Source organism: Archocentrus centrarchus, chromosome 7, assembly GCF_007364275.1.
Source record: "Archocentrus centrarchus isolate MPI-CPG fArcCen1 chromosome 7, fArcCen1, whole genome shotgun sequence".
Classification (NCBI taxonomy): Eukaryota; Metazoa; Chordata; class Actinopteri; order Cichliformes; family Cichlidae; genus Archocentrus; species Archocentrus centrarchus.
In genome coordinates this window covers 5252534-5266241 of record NC_044352.1, presented here as the reverse complement: position 1 = coordinate 5266241, position 13708 = coordinate 5252534, and the positions used below count along the sequence as shown (strand labels likewise).

The 13708-nt window shown below is 42.8% G+C and overlaps 1 protein-coding gene across 1 annotated transcript in view; it reads right to left on the bottom strand.

The window, feature by feature from the left end:
• Positions 1 to 7636, bottom strand: part of ccdc120a (coiled-coil domain containing 120a) — a 42387-nt gene extending 34751 nt beyond the window's left edge. Inside the window, exon 1 of the mRNA XM_030734696.1 lies at positions 7326 to 7636. The gene's annotated coding sequence lies outside the window, so the exon portion shown is untranslated. The remainder of the gene's footprint in view (positions 1 to 7325) is intronic.
• Between the last annotated feature and the right edge of the window lie 6072 nt (positions 7637 to 13708).

The following is a 13708-nucleotide window of genomic DNA, read 5'->3' as shown; positions in this document are numbered from 1 at the left end:
CTTCAGTATAATCAGACTTCTTTTTACAGCCAGACCAGTCGCCCCCTGCTGGCCATTAGACAGAAGGCAGATTCACATTATCTTCACTTTTCATGTCCAGAAACTACGTCCGTCTTCAATCAGCTGTTGAATGTTTCAGTATCGCCACCTGGCACGCGATCAGCTTTCCATCCTGTTCTTCACTGCTGGCAAAGTCGATTGCATTACAAACAATAATGTAATCAATAAGACAGCATCTAATCTGAAAACAGATGTTTAGAGATGTTCCATGTGACTACATGCTTTAACATCTGAAACATCTGCAGTGTCTGATGGAGTCAGTGACCTCTGGAAGCACAGGAAGCAGAGGATTTGACCTCACATCCTGTCTGAATAAACCTAGGCCAGTTTATTGGTTCACACAGGTGTTAAGCAAATGACCACAAAGCCTCACAAAGGCACTTTAAACAGGATTAAAAAGGTCAAATGAAGAGAAAGTAAAAGAAGCTCTGCTGGGCATCATGTTCTGGTAGTGAGGAGGGAGCTGAGCCATCAGGTCCAGCTCTTTATTCGCCAGTCATGTTGGCACATGTTCCTACACTGACCCATGTCCGTGAACTTGGGTAATGACTGAAAGAATAAGGCCACAAATACAACTGAAATGAGTTCTCTCCAGCCAGCTGTGCAGGCTACCCTGATTTAGGACTCTCAGGAGGGATTATACTTCCAGCTGAGTCGGGAGTGGCAAAGGATCCCCTAAGAGGAGCTGAAGGAGGCTAGTAGAGAGAGAGCTCCCTCAATGCCGCCATGAGCCTGAAATGGAATAAGCTGCTTTACAGAGAGAGAGAGAGAGAGAGAGAGAATGAGAGAGAGAGAGAATAAGAGAGAATGAGAGAGAGAGAGAGAATGAGAGAGAGAGAATAAGAGAGAACGAGAGAGAGAGAGAAAGAATGAGAGCGAATGAGAGAAAGAGAGAGAGAGAGAATGGAGAGAGAACGTGAGAGAGAGAGAGAGAGAGAGAGGGAGAGAATAAGAGAGAACAAGAGAGAGAGATAATGAGAGAGAGAGGGAATGAGAGAGAGAGAGAGAGAGAATGACAGAGAGAGAATAAGAGAGAAAGAGAGAGAGAGAGAGACAGAGAGAATGAGAGAGAGAGAATAAGAGAAAGTGAGAGAGAGAGAGAGAGAGAGAGGGAGAGAGAATGAGAGAGACAAAGTGAGAGAGAGAGAGAATAAGAGAGAACGAGAGAGAGAGAGAATGAGAGAGAGAGAGAGGGAATAAGAGAGAAAGTGAGAGAGAGAAAGAATGAGAGAGAATGAGAGAGAGAGAGAGAATGGAGAGAGAACGTGAGAGAGAGAATGAGAGAGAGAGAGAGAGAAAGTGAGAATGAGAGAGAGAGAGAAAGTGAGAGAGAAAGTGAGAGAGAGAGAAAGTGAGAATGAGTGAGAGAGAGAAAGTGAGAGAGAGAGAGAAAGTGAGAGAGAATTAGAGAGAGAGAGAGAGAGAAAGTGAGAGAGAGAGGGGGGGGAGAAAGTGAGAGAGAGAGAATGAGAGAGACAAAGTGAGAGAGAGAGAAAGAATGAGAGCGAATAAGAGAGAGCTAGAGAGAGAGAATGGAGAGAGAACGTGAGAGAGAGAATGAGAGAGAGAAAGTGAGAGAGAATTAGAGAGAGAGAGAGAAAGTGAGAGAGAGAGAATGAGAGATAGAGAAAGTGAGAGACAGAATGAGAGTGAGAAAGTGAGAATCAGAGAGAGAGAAAGTGAGAATGAGAGAGAGAGAAAGTGAGAATGAGAGAGAGAGAAAGAGAGAAAGTGAGAGAGAGAATGAGAGAGAGAGAGAAAGTGAGAGAGAATGAGAGAGAGAGAGAAAGTGAGAATGAGAGAGAGAGAAAGTGAGAATGAGAGAGAGAGAAAGTGAGAATGAGAGAGAGAGCGAAAGAGAGAGACAGAAAGAGAGAGAGAGAAAGAGAGAGAGAATGAGAGAGAGAGAGAAAGTGAGAATGAGAGAGAGAGAGAAAGTGAGAATGAGAGAGAGCGAAAGTGAGAATGAGAGAGAGCGAAAGTGAGAGACAGAATGAGAGAGAAAGTGAGAGAGAATGAGAGAGAGAGAGAAAGTGAGAGAGAATGAGAGAGAGAGAAGTGAGAAAGAGAGAGAGAGAAAGAGAGAATGAGAGAGAGAGAAAGTGAGAATGAGAGAGAGAGCGAAAGTGAGAGACAGAATGAGAGAGAGAGAAAGTGAGAGAGAATGAGAGAGAGAGAGAAAGTGAGAATGAGAGAGAGAGAGAAAGTGAGAGAGAATTAGAGAGAGAAAGTGAGAATGAGAGAGAGAGCGAAAGTGAGAGACAGAATGAGAGAGAGAGAGAGAAAGTGAGAGAGAATGAGAGAGAGAGAAAGTGAGAGAGAATGAGAGAGAGAGAAAAGAAAGTAAAAAATAGTGAAAGAGAAAAAAGGAGCAAAACAGCAAAAGAAAAAGTGAAAGAAGAGACAGAAAAGCAAAACCAAAAGAGAAAAAGCAAAAGTGAAAAAGAAAAAACAAAATACACAAGAGAAATTGAAAGAAAGAAAGAAAGATTTGGGTGAAAGTATCTGCTGGTGTGTTATGTGGTTTTATGGCTGTTGTGCTGTATGAAACCACACAGAAATAAAGTGGACTTGCTGAACACAGTCTGTGCATCACTTTCTTTGACAGTTCACAGCTGGTGACAAACAAGTCTTGTCCTGCCTGGTTTCTTCTGTCTCCAGCAGAAGCTTTGAGGCTCTTCTAAAGCAAGCAAACAGATGAAGAGCTGGTTCAGTGTGGACACACCGACCTCTCTGCCGGTGCAAAGGCCTGCCCGAGTGATCAGACTTCAGGTTCCCCATATATACAGTAAATACATGCCTCAAGTCTGAGAGCAGAGGAGATGAAAATCTGAATTTATCAGATTTAATGTTCAGCTCTGACCACGCCGTTAAATCCTCTAATCCTCCTCCTCTCTCTCTCTGTTTTAATTTGCTTTATGGAGCGAGCACAGAAGCAAAACAGCAGAGGAAGAGCGCTCAAGCTCCAGGAAACACACACGAACGATTACCACGCAAACACACACACACACACACAAAGAGGAAAACATGCATTTGATCCTGCAGCAAAACAACAAGTCCAAAATGTGTCCCCCTCAGCCCTCATCATCCTCCTCCCAAAAATCAGGGTCCTGCAGGCATCACAGCCTCCTGCAAACCCTCCTGCACAGAATAACACTGCTGAAACATATTTTTCATGAGTGAAACAAGATAAAGTTGTTTATTTGATGTCACAGTCAAAGATCCATCTGCAAACTCATAAACATGTAGTGACCCAGCTGGAATTATTAGGATTTCCCCACTGATGTGGTCTAATGTCACCTCGACACAGCCGCCATCACGCTGCCTGTCAGCATCTCAGCATTAACGTTCTAGCTGTTCCCATGTTGTTTTTGGAGCCTTTAGTGACAATATTAGGACAACATGGCGGAGTGCTAAGTGATCAGCTCAGGCTAGTTTGTATCTATTTGTGTTGGTCATTGTTGTCTCCATTATTGTTTGTTGCATGGACATTTTGTGTCCTAAAAGCCTGACAAGGTCTACCAATTAGCTATGCCTAGAAGTCTGCATGTACACTGGATCAGTTGCATTTTATTTAAATGCAGTAATCTTAATATGCATGTCCCTGCTATGTGACACTAAAAACCAGCTTAAAAACACGAGTGCAAAGTAACATGAATAAAACACTAGAAAACAGTAGAAAGGTCCGGTTCTGTGACTCAAATAGTTTCCTCCTTCATCACAACTGTGACGGGCTTTTTTTTAACAACTCATCCATCTGTATAATTGAGTTAGGGGCGTGGTCAATCACTGTCCCAGTTAATTGGAGGTGCTGAATGGAACCTGTGCGCTGCAGTTTTATAGAATTTATTGTACAAATATTATGTACTGCTGTGGGGTACAGTTCACTATACTTCAGTTTTGGTTACTTGGCACTAACCAACGGGTATCTGTGTATTGTACACGTACAAGTTTATGCAAATTAAGCGAGCTAGTGTTAGCTAATAACTTAGCACTCCGCCCTGTGGTGTAAAGACGGTCGTGTCTGGCTCCAAAAAACCCAACATGACCAAAATCGCTAACATTGAGGCTTAAAAATGCAGATCCCAAAACTAACCATAATGGCATGGTGGCTGTGTCCATCTTTTATGTACAGTCTGTGGAGAACGACTCGCTTTTGGAGCCAGCCCCAACTGTTCGTTTGAGGAACCCCAGCTCACGTTTCTACATGGAGGTTTTAGCTCGTCTGCAGTGTTTCATTTCATTACCGAACACACCGAGAATTCACTCAGAGAGGACAAAGTAGGTGAACTCTTGAATATAGAAACTCCTCCTCCTCCAGCAGTCACAGCCTCCATCACTTTACTGAAGCTGCTTAATGAGGACAAACTTTGGCTCCTTCCTTTCAGTTTATCAGTATTTCTTGGCTGTCTTAATTAAACAGCCCTCTTCAGGTCATGCCTCAGCATTTCAGTTGGGTTAAGGTCAGATTTTTCTTCTTCTTCTTCTGTGCTTTTCTTTTTCACTGAATGCTTCGGCTCATTGTCTCATTGCATCACTCGACCTCTCCTAAGGTTCAGGAGGAGTCTAATCCACTTCTGAGCCGCTTGAGTTAATGTGAGAAAATCCTCAGAGATTAAATTAATCTGCTTCAACGCGCTCATTGAGTTTTTCCTCCCGTCAGATGAATGAAGTCACCGAGCTGCTCCCGAACTCACCGTGGGACTTGTGCTCTAAATTTTATATGAACTCTGAAGCAAGATATTATTGACTGCTATTACCAACAAACACTGTGGGGCAAATATCTGCAGCAGCTGAAACATAAATTATGGATCTATCTGCTCTCTGATTGGCTGATTCAGGTTTAATTTATACTCTGAACAAATTTGGTTCTGGAGCTTTTTAATCATATCACACAGTCTCATCTAAATGATATGATTTTTGGTTGCAACAAGAAAAAATGTGCTTTTAATGTCCTTCAATTTAAGGACATTTTTGCTCATACAAAGTAAGTAACAGCAAAATGCACACTTGTGTTAAGGCAGATAACACACTCTCTGCCTCTCTATATGTGGACTAGTTGTGCTTATAGCGGTTCCCCGAAGACTCATATTGAGCCTGGAAAAACAGCACACAAGACAGGGCACGGGCTGTGTGTGTGTGTGTGTGTGTGTGTGTGTGTGTGTGTGTGTGTGTGTGTGTGTGTGTGTGTGTGTGTGCGCGTCCCACAGCGACTGCACAGGGAGCACATCGGAGGGAGGAGAAACAAGAGAAAAGAAAGAAGGAGGTCAAAAAATGGTACTGCTACTGTTACCGCCATCACAGCCGTCGGGGCCCCACCCACCTGCAGTACTGTAGAGTACTGTTAGTGCCACTCGATGAGAGCATGAAGAGGACCAGTGCTGGAATGTAACTTAGTACTTTTGCTGAAGTACTTTACTGAGGTGCAGTTTTAATGTACTTCTGAGTATTTCTGTGTCAGGCTGCTTTCTGCTGCTACTTTGCGTTATTTTAGATGCAAATATTGCACTTTTTGCTCCACAGCATTTATTTTAAAGCTTTAATTACTTCATATTTTGCATATTTTATATAATATGCACTGCAATGTTGTCCAGCAGTATATAAATAATTAAAAGCATCTCTAGCTGCAGCATTACAGTGATATACACATTAATTGATTGGATCAATAATCATGATCCAACAACATTATGTATAGGATTCTGCATAATGAGCACTTTTAATTTAAGTGCTTTAAATGTAATTAAAGCTAAAACTTTTGTACTTAAGCGTAAAGACCATAAAAATAATTAGTGACTAAATTATGGAAAACTATGAACACATTTAAAAAACAAATACCCAGGTACACCCTGCAGACAGGACACACAAACTGGACATAAAAGATGGATATGAAAGCTGTTTTTTGAACCATCACTTCCTTTTGAAACCAATGAAATAAGAGGTCCCTGGACCTGACTGAGAAACTGGGGGACACTGCCACGCCCAGACACACGCCAGAACCAGCCCGCGAACCCTCGCAGTCCTGAAAGGGAAACTAAACAGCCACCAGCCAGCCACCAAAAAAGGAAGCATCGTGGACTTTAAGGTAAATGGCTATAATTTCATGTGTGCAGTGAAATCTGTGATTCACTCTAATGCTGAATCTATAAGAAACAGAAGCATTTAAGTGGGTTCTTTCACATCAGCAGTCTTTGTAACAGAGAGTTCTTGGTGTTTGAAACTTGTGTGTTATGCCCACCAAAATTCATGGAGCTTAGAATAATTCAGTGTTTTTGTGCACTGTGTTTTAATTCAGATATTCACTGAGGCCCTTTGCTCATTTGATCTATGCCAGAGAGAAAAAAAAAGTTGTCTAACACTGGCCCAAAGCATATCTGTCTTTGTTGTCCTTTTTGTGACTAATGGGGGCCATAATTTACAAAACAAACTTCATGTTTTATTTATTAAGATTTGAAACTAGCGATAGAGCCAATAAACTCACCAAGAATGTGCTTACTGAGGTCGTAAATCAGGTGAGAAGTAGAGTCGTTTTCTCATAGACTTTTATACAGTTGAAACCACATGAGTCGCCCCCTGCTGGACATTAGCGAATTTGTAAGGTTTAAGACACGCACTGGCTCCAAGAGTCTGTGGTAGGTATGAATACAGGAGGTGAACCCTGTCATATGAGCACAAACATGTATGTAACACACACACACACACACACACACACACACACACGATTATGATCCTGAGCTGAAAAAATGGGAAACCCCTCCAACCGGTCATCAGATAATTATTAATAAATATTTAAAGGCTGATATGTAACACATAGGCGCGCGCGCAGCAGCAGCAGCACGTGGCGCAGGGTGGGACGCGCATTCACAACAACAACACTGCTGTCAGATCTCATCACACCAGTTTCTGCTTTTAAATCATCCTCATTCATGAATTTTCCCCTTTCCTTTCTCTTTCTAATCTGTAGAAAAATTCGTGCCAGTGCAGCCGAAGCGCGGCCGCTTCCGCAGCCTCTCAGCTGCAGAGCAACAGCAAACCTCTGAAACCAACCTGAGGATTTTCTGCTGTTATTCTGTCATCGCCGTTTGAACTGTGACCCGATTTAAAGAGATGCTCACTGGACTCACGACACCGCCTCGTGCTGCTCGGTTGCAGCCCAGAGAGACGCGCAGCCTTTAAAGCACCGATTCTTTGAATGGAGCCTGGTGGGGCAGCGGGGAGGGACCCGAGGCTGTCTGTGGAGGTGCGCAGGCGGGTGAGAGTCCTCCTACCTGCTGGCCTGGCCCTTCACCTGCGGCGGGGATTGAACCTGCGGCTCCTCCGTCACATAATCCCGTCCAGAGGTCCAGAACCCCGCTCAGCTGATTGTCTCCCGCTGCGCCTCGCGCTCAGCCTCACATCAGCTGGGATCTATGCGCTGATTGATGACGCCGATTGTCGCCTCGTGCGTGCAGCTGCACCGCTCCGATCTGATCAATCATGTAGGGTCGATGCTCTGTTCATCACTCTTCATCCTCTTCCTCCTCGACACAGCGGCCACTCTGTGTTCAATGAAGCTCCAGCAGCAGCAGCAATACGAGGCGCGCTCACGACGCCAGCACCATGCTGCGGGCACGCGCACGCCCTCGCCCGGCTCGGCAGGAGGTCCCTTTATGTTTCACAACATGAAATCAAACTGTGGAAATGGTATCTCGTATAGATCTACTGACTGTGTCCCCACTGACACACAAACATCAGTCTGTACACACCATCTTTTTTCTTCAAAACTTTATTTAAAAAACACATTTCAGCCTGAACTAACTGAAACAAAAGTTTTAAAAAAAAGAGCTGACTTCCAGATACAGTTATAGACTGGATATAAAAGATGGATGAAAGTCCCTTATATCTCTTTTTTATGGCCAGCAGGGGGCGAGTCATTTGGTTGAATAGAAGATGACAAGATAGATAAGAAATATGCCTACTTAATTTATGAAACAACTTAGGTTTTAAAAAACCAGACTAGAGAAGAAGCTCAGTGAAAATCTAAATATGATACAGTAAGGAATGTAAACATAAAATGAATGCAGGTATTATGGCAGAGTAGCTGAACAGATGTTAGGGAGAGGATCCAGCTGCATGTCAAGCATAGTCTTGATCCCTTAATTATCCACATCTGTTCTCCACAGCCACAGTGAGAGGACCCCTGCGTCAGCTGATGGAGGAATCCAAACAGCGAGAAACAAACGCAGTCCAGTAGCTACAAGTTCAATATTCAAAAATGTTCCTTCACACTAACACATCTGGGATCATGCCACTTTTCCTTTCTCTTTTTTTAAAAATGTATTTATTTCTATAATTTTGTTTTTTGAAGAAGCAAAAAGATGTCATAAAACAGAGCAGAACAAAGCAGGTCATCAGGGGGCTCCACCCTGTAAATCACAGAGTGTGATTCAATCAGAATCAATCAGAAATATTGGTAGGAACATTAAAGCTGTGATTGGATATCAGAATCAGAATCAGATTTATTTTGGCCAAGAATGTTTACACACACAAGGAATTTGGTTTGCGGTTGATGGTGTCTCTCTAGCACTATAAAGTGTCATATAATTCAACTTAAATGCTATACAATATACAAATATACAAATACAAATCTAGGAAAGGACAGGAAGGTGCAGTGTAATTTAAGAACTATACAATGTGCAAAATCTAATAAAATCGAATAAAGTGTAGTGTGCATTGTAGTGTAACAACAATAGTGTGCAACATTTAGGCAATGTATGTAGAGATCAATGTTATTGATCAGCTGTTAACGAGTGTGATGGCACGAGAACTGTTTGAGTGTCTGGTAGTTTTTGTGTACAGTGATCTGTATCTCCTGCCTGTGAGGAGTCTATCATGATTTTCTTTGCCTGTTTCCTGGTTCTAAAAGTGAACAAGTCCTGAAGGTTGGGCAGAGGAGCACCAATGATTTTCTCAGCAGTAATAATAGTTCTCTGCAGTCTGTTCCTGTCTTGTTTTGTTGGTGCTCCAAACCTGATTTTGATAGAAGAGCACAAGACGGGTTCAATGATCGTGGAGTAGAACTGCCTTAACAGTGCCTGTGGTAGACCATAATTCCTCAGTTGGCGCAGAAAGTACATCCTCTGTTGGGCCTTTTTGAGGATGGAGCTGATGTTGGGCTCCCATTTCAGGTCCTGAGAGATGGTGGTTCCCAGAAACTTGAAGGTCTCCACAGTCATCACAGGGCTGTGGGTAGGGCTTGATACAGAGTTTGATACATACTGGTAGGGATGTGTCCCTACCTGATTCTACAGCCCTGGTGGCCGGTGTCCAAAACAAGTTACCACAGGGTAAAAGTTCTCTCATATTGTGAAGTTATTGTTCCACCTTCTAACAGCCATTTCAATCAATACTTTCAGAATGTCCTTTTCATATATTTCCTTTACAACAGTCGACCACTCTGCTTTTGTTGGTGGTTCCTCGTCCAGCCATTGCTTTTTTATTGGTAGTAAGTAATACTTTAAGAAAATATTTTCCTTGAATGTACAAATCAGGTGGTATATTAGATTCAACTCATTGTCATTGTGCACACAAGGTACACAATGAAATGATCGTTCCAGATCACTCATCCAGAGATGATAATCTGCAGTCATGCAGCCAGAGACCGGCGCTACCGTTAGGCAATGTGGTTTAAGTGTCTTGCCCAAGGACACAATGCAGGGACAGGGGGTCAAACCTGCAACCTTCCAGGTGCAAGGTGAGCACCTACCCATTGCGCCACTGCCACTATTACCTAAATATATTACCTATACACAGTATCGAAACTATACTGCACATATCTTGACGGTACATACTGAAAATGATTCAACATCATTTACTGATTCACTTTTTTATTGGAGACGTCACTCTGTGTGTGTGAAACTAAACAATCTGTCCTGTAAAACAGAGGTGTACACTACATTTTACACACATCACTTTTGGTGTTCCTGTGCACCCAGGAACCCCCCCATTTTCCCTTGTTCTCACATATTGTTGGCCAGTTTGATGTACTGGCCAAGCAGACATCCTGATTTGGAATGGGGGGCCATAGGGTCCCTGCTTCTTCCTCTTCTCATACTTTTGAGATATCCCACCTCTGGTTTGCCCTCTCTTGTTTTCTTTTTTTTGGATTTGCACAGACTTTGTGCAGTTTGGGATTTGAATGCATGCACGTGGTCACTTTTTGTCATCCCATTCTCAGCGCAGTCCCGTCTTTACAGCAGCCAGTGTTTCACCACTGCCATCTGTATCAAAGGAAAGGCAGTGGTACCATATTTTTGAGTGTTAGGATTACCTTATCTTACCTAAGGAATCCTAACCTTGTAAGTCTCCCCCAAGAAGTACCTCTTATTGCTCAATCTTTCCCTGAGGCAACAAAAACTGAATTTCTGAAAATGCAAAATGTTCTATCATAAAACCTGAAAAAAATCCCTCTACTACTTCACGCACACACCTGCATTTTTATTTAGGCTTGATGTCATTTTTAAACATGATTACTGGGGCAGTTATTCTTACCTTCTACTCGCACCACGCGCTCCTGTGACAATGTGCTTTTCCATCACAGCCAGTGCAGCCCCTCCACATTTCCTCTCACCGCTGAGATCAAAGCCTCTGTCTGCCCGAAGAGTCCTGGAGCCAGGCACGGTCACCGTGCTCTGAATCAGCTCACCGAGCTTTATTATCCAGACACCTCACATTCCACATGACGAATGCTGGAACAGCTCCAGCTCTGAAGGAGGCCTTGCTCCGGGCAGTAGGTCTGTCAGGGTGAGCGGCCGGTGAAGAAAAACCAGCAGTAAGCTCGTAAAACTCAAACAAAAAGTAACCATTTCACCTTCACACCGTGAGCAAGAAAAATCAACTTCACCGGGTGATGAAGTCGGCCCGCTGTAACGGAGCGGCTCTCTCATTTCAAATCAACACTCAAGATGGGATTGAAGTGCAGACTTTCAGCTGCATTTGCAGGGGTTTAACAAAAGTGCTGCATTAACTGCTCAGGAATTACAGCCATTTTTATACACAGTGCCCCATTTTCAGAGGCTCGAGCGTCATTGGACAAAGCAGTTTTAGTCTCCAGTAAGTGAAGTCTCAGTTGTTTGAGTTAAAATCCACTGTGGTGGCCTACTGAGGCAAAATTACAAATATCAGTGTCCAAATACTCACGGCCCGAAAACCCAGCAAACAGTTTAAGAGGAAACCAAAACAACAGAAAAGCCTGTAAAAGTCTCTTCTTTATTAAAAAAAAAAAAAAAGTCTGTTGCTGCATGCCTGATTACACCAATAGGTATTATGGGATATTAAATTATTTGAAGTTGACCTTTTTGCAGAAACACCGGCAAGATCCGGAAAACTGTAAAAAAAAAATGTGAGCGTAAACTCACGGGGCGATTCGGTTTGACTCGGAGCTGCAGCTCTGAAGGCTTCATTCAGAGAATAATCCTGCCGCCGGGACGAATCCAGAAGAATAGCGCCTCACCGGCCAGCGCCACCCACACGTGTAAAAACACAATGAGGATAAGCTGCTCCTGTTTCTGCTGATTCCGCCTCAGATGATGTTTAAATCTGCTGCTTCCTCTCTGCAGGAACAATCCACCGACTCTACTCAGATTAAATTCTATTCGCCTGACTTTCAGTGTGAGAAGCTGAAAACGTTTCAGAATGAACGAGGTCTCATTCAGCTCCACATCTGTACAGCTGCTGGCAGAGGACGATTATTCAAGCAAATCGCAGATATGACACAGAACCATTTATCAGCGGAACCTTCTGGCTTCATGAATCACACCTCAAAGAGAATTTTAACAAATGATTTTATTAATAGCAGATTTGTTTTCCAGCTGCTTCCAGTTTTCTCAGATCAGCTTTGCAGGATGGATTTTTTTTTTTTTTTTAATTCCCACTATAAATTTTACCAGTTGGATTTAGATCCAGGCTGTTTGCTGATTTAATTTGCCTTTCCTGAAGGAAAGTGTTGGCCCAACACCCTTTTGTTCTGTAGTAACTTCCATCATCAGCAAACCTGCGTTCTGTCCATGGACTGAGAATCTGAGCGTACACCTGTGCTGAGGTCCTTTACCTGACAGGCAGCCCCAAGGTAATTCAAATCAATTTTATTTATATAGCGCCAAATCACAACAGTTGCCTCAAGGCACTCTGCATTGTAGGTAAAGACCCTACAATAATACAGAGAAAACCCAACAGTCAAAACGACCGCCTATACTTTTAAGTCTTCCTGTACACGGGAGATCTCTGAGGTCATCCAGTTACCTTTAATTAGATGTTCCAAGAACCAGGTTAAAGCACTGGGGTGAATGGGCCATTTCAGTGGCAGCACCTCGACTCTGGAACAACCTCCCTTTAGATCTTCGATTAACTTCTGACCAGAGAATCTTTAAGTCTAAGCTTAAGACTTATCTTTTTAGACAGGCTTTTAATACCATGAACGGCATTTTCCTTATTTTCCGTTTTTATTGTCTTTGTGTATTTCTTCTGTGATGTAACTTTTACTGTAAAGTGCTTTGGTCACCTTAGTTGGTTGTTGTTTAGCGCTATATAAAATCAATCCTTTGAGTAAGCATGTAGTGACAGTGGGAAGGAAAAACTCCCTTTAAACAGGAAGAAACCTGCAGCAGAACCAGGCTCAGGGAGGGGCAGTCATGTTCTGTGACCGGCTGGGGGTGAGGGGAGGGAGACCGGACAAAAGACATGCTGTGGGAGAGAGCCAGAGATTAATAATAACTAATGATTAAATGCAGAGTCAAGTAAAAACCTAGTAGAAAGAGGTCAATAAAAAGAAACAGTGCTTTATGGGAACCCCCCAGCAGCCTAGGCCTATAGCAGGATAACTAAGGGAGGGTTCAGGGTCACCTGATCGAGCCCTAACTATAAGCCTTAGCAAAAAGTCAAGTTTAAAGCCTAATCTTAAAAATCTGAGTTAGAAACGAGTGGGGAAATCTGCTTCTTTTCTTCAAGCACTCGTCTTTACTAGTGCACCTCCAAAAAAAAGGTGAATATTGTGAAAAAGTAATTTTTTTTGTCATAATTTAATTCAGGCGGGTCAACTTTACATGTAAATTATAAAGAAAATGAAAAGTAATTCATGAAAATCAGAATTCTAGTATCTTAAGTTATTATATTTCCTAAAATCAGTGAATAAAGGGATTTAGATGCAGAAAGCCAAACTTCTGAAAAGTTACTTATATACACTCAGTATTTAGAGTTCCTTTAGCACAAATTACTGCATGCGTGCGGTGGCATGGAGGTGATTAGCTTGTGGTCCAGCCGAGGTGTTACTGAAGCCCAGGCTGCTTTGATAGCAGCTTTCATCCCCATTTTTGGCTCAGATGTTTCTTCCTCTTGTTAACACTCCACAGGTTCTCTTTGGGGTTTGTCTAATAAGATGCAGATGATTTGGTAGCAGTTTTGGCACCGTGAGCAGACGCTAAGTCCTGCTGGAAAAAGGAAATCAGCATCTCCATAAAGCTCCTCAGAAGATGGAAGCACGAAGCGCTCTAAAATCTCGTGGTTCTGGACTTGCTAAAGCACAGTAGACCAACCAGCAGGTGGCATCCCAAATCATCACAGACTGTGGAACTTTCACACTGGATTTCAAACACTTCCACTCTTCCTTCAAACTCTC